This window comes from Perognathus longimembris, chromosome 18, assembly GCF_023159225.1.
Source record: "Perognathus longimembris pacificus isolate PPM17 chromosome 18, ASM2315922v1, whole genome shotgun sequence".
NCBI classification, from domain to species: domain Eukaryota; kingdom Metazoa; phylum Chordata; class Mammalia; order Rodentia; family Heteromyidae; genus Perognathus; species Perognathus longimembris.
In genome coordinates, this window is record NC_063178.1 from 38,374,532 (window position 1) to 38,383,242 (window position 8,711).

General features: G+C 43.7%; 1 pseudogene; it reads right to left on the reverse strand.

Moving 5' to 3' along the window:
* The window catches only part of LOC125366958, a 20,732-nt pseudogene extending 14,500 nt beyond the window's left edge, over window positions 1–6,232 (reverse strand).
* Window positions 6,233–8,711: the final 2,479 nt, after the last annotated feature.

Genomic DNA, 8,711 nt, shown 5'->3' on the forward strand with positions numbered 1-8,711 from the left:
TGGTATGTATACTCATATATGTTTGTATGTATTTATGTGTATCTTTTTATTGGCAGAGATTACACTGTAGCTCATGTTCTTTCATCTAAGCCTCTTGCAAATCCCCCAGGAAAGAATGTGTAAAAATCTTCCCTGGGGTTGTGCATCTGTGGCCTTCTATCCAAGAGAAAAAACATGAGTTGGAAAACATGTTTTCAGATTTTCCTTCATCATGCAGGTGCTATGATTTCCTCCAAGAGAACAGACAATGAAGCCCATGGGATGAAATTTTCTTTGATATATTTTGTCCAATATCTGTGTCAAAAATCTATTTACATGAACGCCATTTGGGATTATGCCACTGGATTTCATCAGAGAATGCCATGTCATGTACTGTGCCAATGAGATGATGACCAAAGATATGAGGGTATCATACCCATAGGGTCAAATCTTACACCCTATGTCCCTTAGAGCCACAGAGGATTGATGGTTGATGCAAGCAGGTTTCAGAAGGTATTCCATATGCAGAGGCCTCTACAAATGTACTTATTTCATATTGTCGAAGGAAGCAAGCATGCTGCTGAAACTAGCAATCAATCCCTGCCGGGCCAGCAGGCAGGGGGACAAGAATCCTGACTGAGGGGTGGCAGGGATACGGAAAAGGAAAAATAAGGCAAGAGAAAAAAGACAAGAGACAAAGATGGGGTACGGGAGGTCTGCAGCCATAAGGTTGAACCTCAAGACTGCAGCAACAGTTTATTCTTAACTTCCAGCTTATATGCAGTTTTGGAACCAGAGAATAGCATAGGGTTGTTAAAATTCCAGAACACAAAGAGGCTTTGAAGTTTACAACATTTGATTACAGTAAACACAAGGTAACAAAGCAATTCCGGACAGTGGCTGTGGACTTTGCCTTTAGCATATCCTGGCGGTAACAGCACAGCCAGAGGTGATAATGAACCTAGGTGCAGGTTTGGCTCCCGACATCTTGGCGACATCGGCACAGCCAGAGGTCAGGATGAGCTTAGCTGCTAGCTCGGCTCCCGACATCAATCAATGGCAAAATTGAGACACAATTCCATTCTGAACTTTCACCTTCAAACTGGTAATTTTTTTCTTAAACTTTCTAATATTGATCAAGTTATTTTCATGATGCACCTGTCTTTGAACCATGTGGTAATCGTGTCATTCTTCTGTATCCTAAGCCTTAATCAAGATGAAAAACAACTATATGCTTCCACTTGTCAGAATTCCATGCAGAGACCTCAATGGTCTCAGAGAACTGGGCCATTTTATGTCATTTTTTGGCCATTTTCACCCAATTATCTGTTTTCAAAATATTGAACTCAGGGCCTTGGTGCTGGCCCTTAGCTTTTTCTACTAAAGTTTGGTGCTCTACCACTTGATCCACAGCTCTACTTCTGGCTTTTGGTGGTTAATTGGAAATAAGAGTCTCATGAACTATTCCCCTCAGGCTGGCTTTTAATCTCAATCCTCAAATCCCAGTGTCCTGAGTAGCTAAGGTTATAGTTGTGAGTCATTACATTCCATCTTGAAATTTTCTGGTATTCAACTGATATGCTGCTTTTCCCTAGTGAATTTAATAAATTTCTTGATTCCTCCACCTCCTGGGACCATAGGAAGATGATAAATAAAAATAGTTGCTTAAGGACAGCCATAATAATTCAAAATGTGTTTATGGCATGTGTATAAAATGCAAGGAACTACACATTCGTAACTTTCTCACTATTTCCAGTCACCTTGATGCATTTTCATTAATTCCTCACAGTTTATGTTTTTTGGTGCTAGTATTGGGGACTGAACTCATGGCCTGGGGGCTGTCTCTGAGCTTTTTTGCTCAAGATTGGCCATCTACTACTTGAGCCACAGCTCCACTTCTACTATTTTGCTGGTTCACTGAAGACAAGTATCTCATGGACTTTCTTGCTTATGTTGGCTTTTCAACTGTGATCGTTAGATTTCAAGCTAGGAATACAGGTCTGAGTTATCACACACAGCTTCAGTGTATTTTAATAGATACACACCGTCTTACAGAATTCTTGCCCAGGGATTATTAGCAGCCTTTTCCCTCCAAGTCTTTTGCTGTCTTCACCTGTACCTGCCTTAAAAGCTGTTCTTAACCAGTTAAGTGAAGATCACCTTCTGTGCTGAGCACTAACAGAATTCATTTGTATTTAGGCAAAAGCAATTGCATTCAAGTTTTGTGATCAGCTTGAGGAGCTATGAACCCAAGTGCTGGTCTTAGAGCTGCATTTCAGCTTATAAATAAAGACGAGTAAAAGCCATGGCTTGGAAGCATTCTTTTTCTCTCTCTCTCCTTCCCTCCACCCCTCCATGTGTGTGTGTGTGTGTGTGTGTGTGTGTGTGTGTGTGTGTGTGTGTGCGCCAGTACTGGGATTTGAACTCAGGCCCAATTGCTGTCCTTTAATTAGAATTTCTACTAAAGGATAGTCAGTGATTATTTGCTTGATTTTAATATACATTATAGTTATTTCCTATGTGGGGATTGCACAGAACACAGAGCTATTCAGTACCTTCTTATAGCCTTTATTAAAGTCAAGATCTTTTTTCTACAAAGGAAGTATTATGTTATCAAATCATAAATAAAATTTCTGGTGGCATTGACATGATATCAGGAAAAACTTGTCATCAAGAGTCATATAAATCCAGGTTCCAATGGCTCACCCATGTATTCCACTTAGGAAACAGAGGTTGGTGAGAAGCAGTTCAAGGCCAGCCTGAGTAAGAATTCCATGAGGAGACCCCATATCAACAATTTTATATGGTGGTGTATGCTTGTCATCCCAGCCACAAAAGTGGCTAAGATTGAGAAAACTATTATACCTGGTCAGCCTTGGTTAAAAAAAAAAAAAAGTCATGTGACCACGCCTACCTGACTCAAAAGAAAAATCTGGGTCTGGTGACACATGCCTCTCATCTGGGCCTTAGTTGGACTTGCAAATTGGAGGCTAAAATTCTTCTATCTGTACAAAACCTGTTCCTGTTTCAAAAACAACTGGAGCAAACAGGGCTCGAGTGGCCAAACACATGCCTCATTAGAAAGCATAAAACCTATAGCTCAAATCAGTGTTATTAAAAAAAAAAAGGTTAACACAACATACAAAGAATCAAATAGATGAGCTTAAAAGTGTAACCAGGATACCAAGAACTGGTGATTTCACACCTGTCATTCCAGATACTCAGGAGGCTGAGATCTGAAGTTGTGGTTCAAAGCCAGCCCAGGCAAGAAAGCCCATAAGACTTTTATGTCCAATGAACCAGCAACAAGCTGGTTGTGGACCGCTAGCCTTGAGTCTGGAACAAAAAAAAAAAATTAGGGATATTGCATATGATCTGTTTTTATGCCCAGGATCATACATAAGTGCATGGGCCCCTGTACTCACACACATACACCCACACTCATACAACACACAAGTGTGACAAAGCAAGGAGAAAGTACCCTCCCATTGATCTGTGGTCAGGGGTCAACAAACAGATGGAGTCCCAGGAAAGGCCAGAGCCATGAGACAGAGACAACCATTCCGAGAGCTGGACAGTTCTGCTCTTAGGGTGTCTCTGCTTTGGGCTCCAATGCTTGTCAAATGAAGACCCATGCACCCTAACATCTCTGAACAAATGGACACTGAAAATCTAAACACAACCTCTGTATTCACAATACTCTTATTCTTTGGTGCCTAAAATGATACCTTTGTATGCATGCTTTATGATTATTTTTATTTTTTGATTGATTGATACAGTAAATTATAGACAGTAAGTGGCTGTCCCACAACTTAGAAGTTTGCTTACAACCATTCAGAAAAAGATGATTGTGTTCCAGTTCTTTCCAGGCTGAATTCACTCCAGATTCCTCATGGGTGTTCACAGGATACATGTACCCTACTAGCACACAGAAACTCCTAGGGCTCCAGAGCTAGGATTGAAAAGCTAAAGACCAAACATGCTATCCCTTGCAGCTGGACTGAACTTTGGAGTTTAGGTCCCTGGAGAATGCACTTCTGTCCCGGATTTTATTACTGATGCTGAGAAGAGATTCCAGGAGAAAGGTTCTTGACTACATACACAGAGCAGAAAGTTCAGGAGAATCCTCCTCTGTCACCACCCAGAAACCATTGGATGCCAGGCTATAGAATTGGCATTTTTAAAATTTTAAAACTGATCTTCTTTCTTTTTTCACCCCTTTATTGTCAAAGTGGGGTTACAGTTTCATATGTAAGGCAGTGAGTACATTTCTTGTTCAGCTTGTTACCTCCTCCTTCATTTTCCCCTGCCTCCCCCCTCCACCATTTCCTACCCCCATCATGGGGAGTTGTACAGTTGGTTTATACCAAATGGTTTTTTATGTATTGCTTTTGGAATGGCTTGTCATTTTATCCTTTGTCTCTTGATTTTGATATTCCCTTCACTAGTTCTAATACATGTATATACAGTATCCAGAGTACTCAGATGAGATACAGTGATAGCAGGGGTACAACCACAGGAAGGGAATACAAGAGGAACAAAAAAACCCTTACAGTATCACATGGCATATTGAAAATAATTACAAAAGTGATAAAACACTTGTTTCAATAACATGGAGTTTATTTCACTTAACATCATCTTATATGTTTATAAGGGCATATATATTCAGCTCTTATGATCCTCTGCTGTGACTAGCCTAAACCTGTGCTAATTATTCCCTATGAGGGAAACTATAGAGTCCATGTTTCTTTGGGTCTGGCTCACTTCACTTAGTATAATTTTTTCCAAGTCCTTCCATTTCCTTACAAATGGGGCAATGTCATTCTTCCTGATAGAGACATAGAATTCCACTGTGTATATGTACCATATTCAGAATTGGCATTTTTTGTGGTGATGAGAGAATTTTGTACAGATCTGGACTTTGTGGGTCAATATTTTTTTCTTGTGTCTTAATGCCTTTGCCAAGCCATCCCAAACTTGAGAAAATATCTCAAAATCAACATTCCTTAGGCCCCTGGCTTGAGGATGGTAGCTCTCCAGAGGGAGAGCATAGAGCCTTTGTCTCAAATGACCCAGCCTGGCCATGAGGCTCATGAGATTTTTCAAGTCAGCCATGGAGATGAAGTTTGCCCAGAAACTGATGAAGCTGAGCTGGGAGCACTCTCTCAGAGCAGGTAGGATGGTCAAGAGGTGGGCATCAGTGAAGGTACAGTCCTCTAGAGCCAGGATTTCCAGAATGGAAGCCACTTGCAGCAGTGGAGATGCAGTGTCTCAGGATTGAAGTGGTGCTGGAGCTGCCTGGTGCAGTGACACCAGGACAGAAGCCTGAGGTCAGTTTCTGTCATTGCACAGGAACTCCGAGACAAAGTCTTCAGTGGCTTTAAACTCCTGAGGATGGTGGACAGATTTCCATCAAACAAGATGACATCCTCCACATGAAGCTTCTGGACATGCTGCAACTGCCCTAGGTGTGCGTCCAATTGGCGATAATGCTAGAATTTCATGGGACCAGAATGGTAGTAATCAGCGACATCTTGGAGAATTTGAGGATGTGAAGGTTCTCCATCTGTCCCGGTAAGGTGCAAATATTTTCATGGTTTCTCCACACCAGAATTTGTTCACCACCAGTTGCTGGATGGAATCCAGCTTCACCACAAGCAGTGACTTCTGAATTTCAGAGATGGAACCAGACATAATTTGCAGCTTCCTTGAGCACAGCTAGACTTGTTCTTTCCTCTCCCTGGCCCACTGGAGCAGGATGGCTTGGCAGTCATCCTGGGCACCATCTTTGATGGTCAGGTCCAGGATTAACATCTATGGTTGCTCTTCTGTCATCCCTGAACAGCGTATTGCTGTTGGCTTGTAAGTCAGGAAGTCTGGATAAGAGATTTGGGCTTGGAGGGGTCCCCCCATTCCCAGATGATTGGGTGTTCATTCTGCAGACTGAGATATTGCAATTCTGACTGACTGGGAAGCTTCTTCTTGGCAAGTAGCTGATAGAGCCTTTCCAGGACAGCCTTAATGATTTCTAGGTCTGGTGAGTGTGCAAGGTCCACTAGGAGTAGTCAGGGGAAGGACCAGGCCTGGACCATGGCTTCAGCACCTCTCTGTGGCCCTGGGCATACACCTAGATGAAGAGTGAAGGTTACAGCAGCACTGGCACATCCTCCAGGGCAGAGATGGCCAGAGCCTGGTTGCTCAGCAGACTCTGCATGGCAAGACACTGGAGCGAGGGTGGCATCCCAGTGCTCATCTTGGTGGATGAGATGTGGATCAGGTGTTCAGGACTCTGATTCCCAGCATGGCCCGGCACTGTATGCAGGCTTCAGGACTCTGAATGTGGTTTTCTGGTCCCTGTGAATCCGTATACCCAAGGCCCTGCCCTCACAATTGGATATGAGATAGCTGCTTCTGATGGGATTTCTGAGCCAATTAACACCTGAGTTGGGTGTGGCACTAGAGATTATTTCAAGCACTGGTTTGAATCAAAAGTGATAGGATTGAAGGTGTGACTCACACAGCCTAGGTTGTCTTTGGAAGATAAAACACACTACACCAAAAAAGACTTCTTACTCTTATACCTTAATCCCTTCAGATATTCCCACAGATGTTCCACTGCTCTGAGCCTGCAAAGGTTCCAAGTGCCCCCAAGCCCAACCTTATAGCAGTTACACATTCTGTTTCTATATTTGTTTCACTCTCTTCTTCCCTTTTTCCTTCCTTCCTTCTTCCTTCCTTCCTTCCTTCCTCCCTTCCTTCCTTCCTTCCTTCCCTCCCTACCTCCTACTTGCCTCCATCCCTACTTTCCTTCCTCCATCTCTTCTTACATTCCTTCCTGCTGCCTTTCTTCCTTCCTGTTTTTGGTACGTTGTACTGAAAAATGATATCATTATACACATGCTTCTCATCTCTTTTTATTTTGATGGGTTGATACAGTAAATTATAGATAGTAAGGGATTGTCCCACAACTTTGAGGTTTGCTTACAACCCTTAAGAGAAACAAAATCATGTTTCAGTTCTTTCCAGGCTAAATTCAGTTTATATTCCTAATGGTGTGCACGCAGGACACATGTACTGTCAAAGCATTCAGAAACTCCTGGGGCTGCAGAGCTATGATTAAACAGAAAGGCTTACCAACAGTCTTCCTACTTCTTACACTCACACTGAACTTTGGAGTTTAGGTCCCCTGTAGAATGTACTTCTGTCCATGGTTTCATTACTGATGCTGAGAAGAGCTTTCTGAAGAAACAAATCAAACTACACAGGCAGAGCAGAAAGGCTAGGAAGATCCTACTTTGTAACTACCCAGAAATCATCAGGCTCCGGGCTGTAGAATTGACACTTGTTCCTTAAATGATTGAAATGCATATGGATATGGACCTTCTGTTTTGTCCCCATATCTCTCAATGACTGCATCAAGCCTGCCAAAATCTGAGCAAATCTCTCAGGGTCGATGGTTCTCTGCCACCACCTTTGAGTGTGGTAGCTCTCCAAAGGGGCAGGATACAGTCCTTGCCTCAAATGGCCCAGGCCATGTGGCTCAGGACGTTCTGCAGGGCAGCCATGGAAATGCAGTTTCCATAAAATCTGAAGAAGCTGAGCTTAGAACACTGGGTCAGGGTGGACAGAATGAAGGAGAGCTCCAAATCAGTGATACAACACTCCAGGGCCAGGGTCTACAGGGTGCCGGCTACATGCTCCAGCAGGGCTCGCAGGGGCTCAGGACTGAAGACATCCATGAACAAGTGCCTCAGATGCAGGTGCTTGAGCTCCCTGCTGTAGGGGCAATAGGAGAGCAACCAAAGTTTGGATTCTGTCATTGAACAATGACTCAGAGACAAGGTCGTCAAAGGGGGCAAGCACCTGAGGATGGGGGTAGTTTTCATGAAAGAAGATGTCATCTTGCACATGAAGCTCCTGTAGATGCTTCAGTGGCCCAGATATGCCTTCCATTTGGAGCTGGATTTATAGAAACATCCACCCATCATGGAGAATTTGAGGATGTGAAGATTCTTCATCTGGCCTAGGTAAGGTGCCATTTTTTTCATGGTTACTAGACTACAGAATTCACTCAACTCCAGTTCCTGAATGGAATCCAACTTCACCACCAGTAGAGCCTTGTGGATTTCAGAGATGGATTCAGACTGAACCTTCATCTTCTTCAAGCACAGATGGAATCGTTCTTTCCTCTCTCTAGCCCATTGGAGCAGGTATGCTTGGACAGAATCACGGGGACCATATTTGATGGTCAAGTCCATGGCTATGATCAAGGGTTGTTCTTCAGTCATCCCAGAACAGCAACTCAGTGTTTTCTTCTCAGTCAGGATGTCTGCTTAGGAGATTTGGGCCATGAACCTGTATCCCCATGTCCAGATGTCTGGGTGCTCCTTCTGCAGACCAAGCACTTGTTGTTTCCACGGACTGGGGCACTCCTTCTTAGCAATTAGCCAATCCATCCCATCCAGGACAGCCTTGATGGTTTCCAGGTCGGGTAACTCTTCCAGGTCCCCCAGGGGGAGGTAGGGGAAGGGCCAGGTCTGCACCATGGCCTTCAGCACCTCCATATGGCCCTCAGTGTAGACCTCCCTTAAGAGTGAAGGAAACAGAAGCACCAGCAGATTGTTCAGGGCAGAGAAGGCCAGGGCCTGGTTGCTCATCAGACTCTGCATGGCGAGATGCTGGAGTGAGAGTGGAGTCCTGTTGCTCATCTTGGTGGGTGAGATGTGGATCAG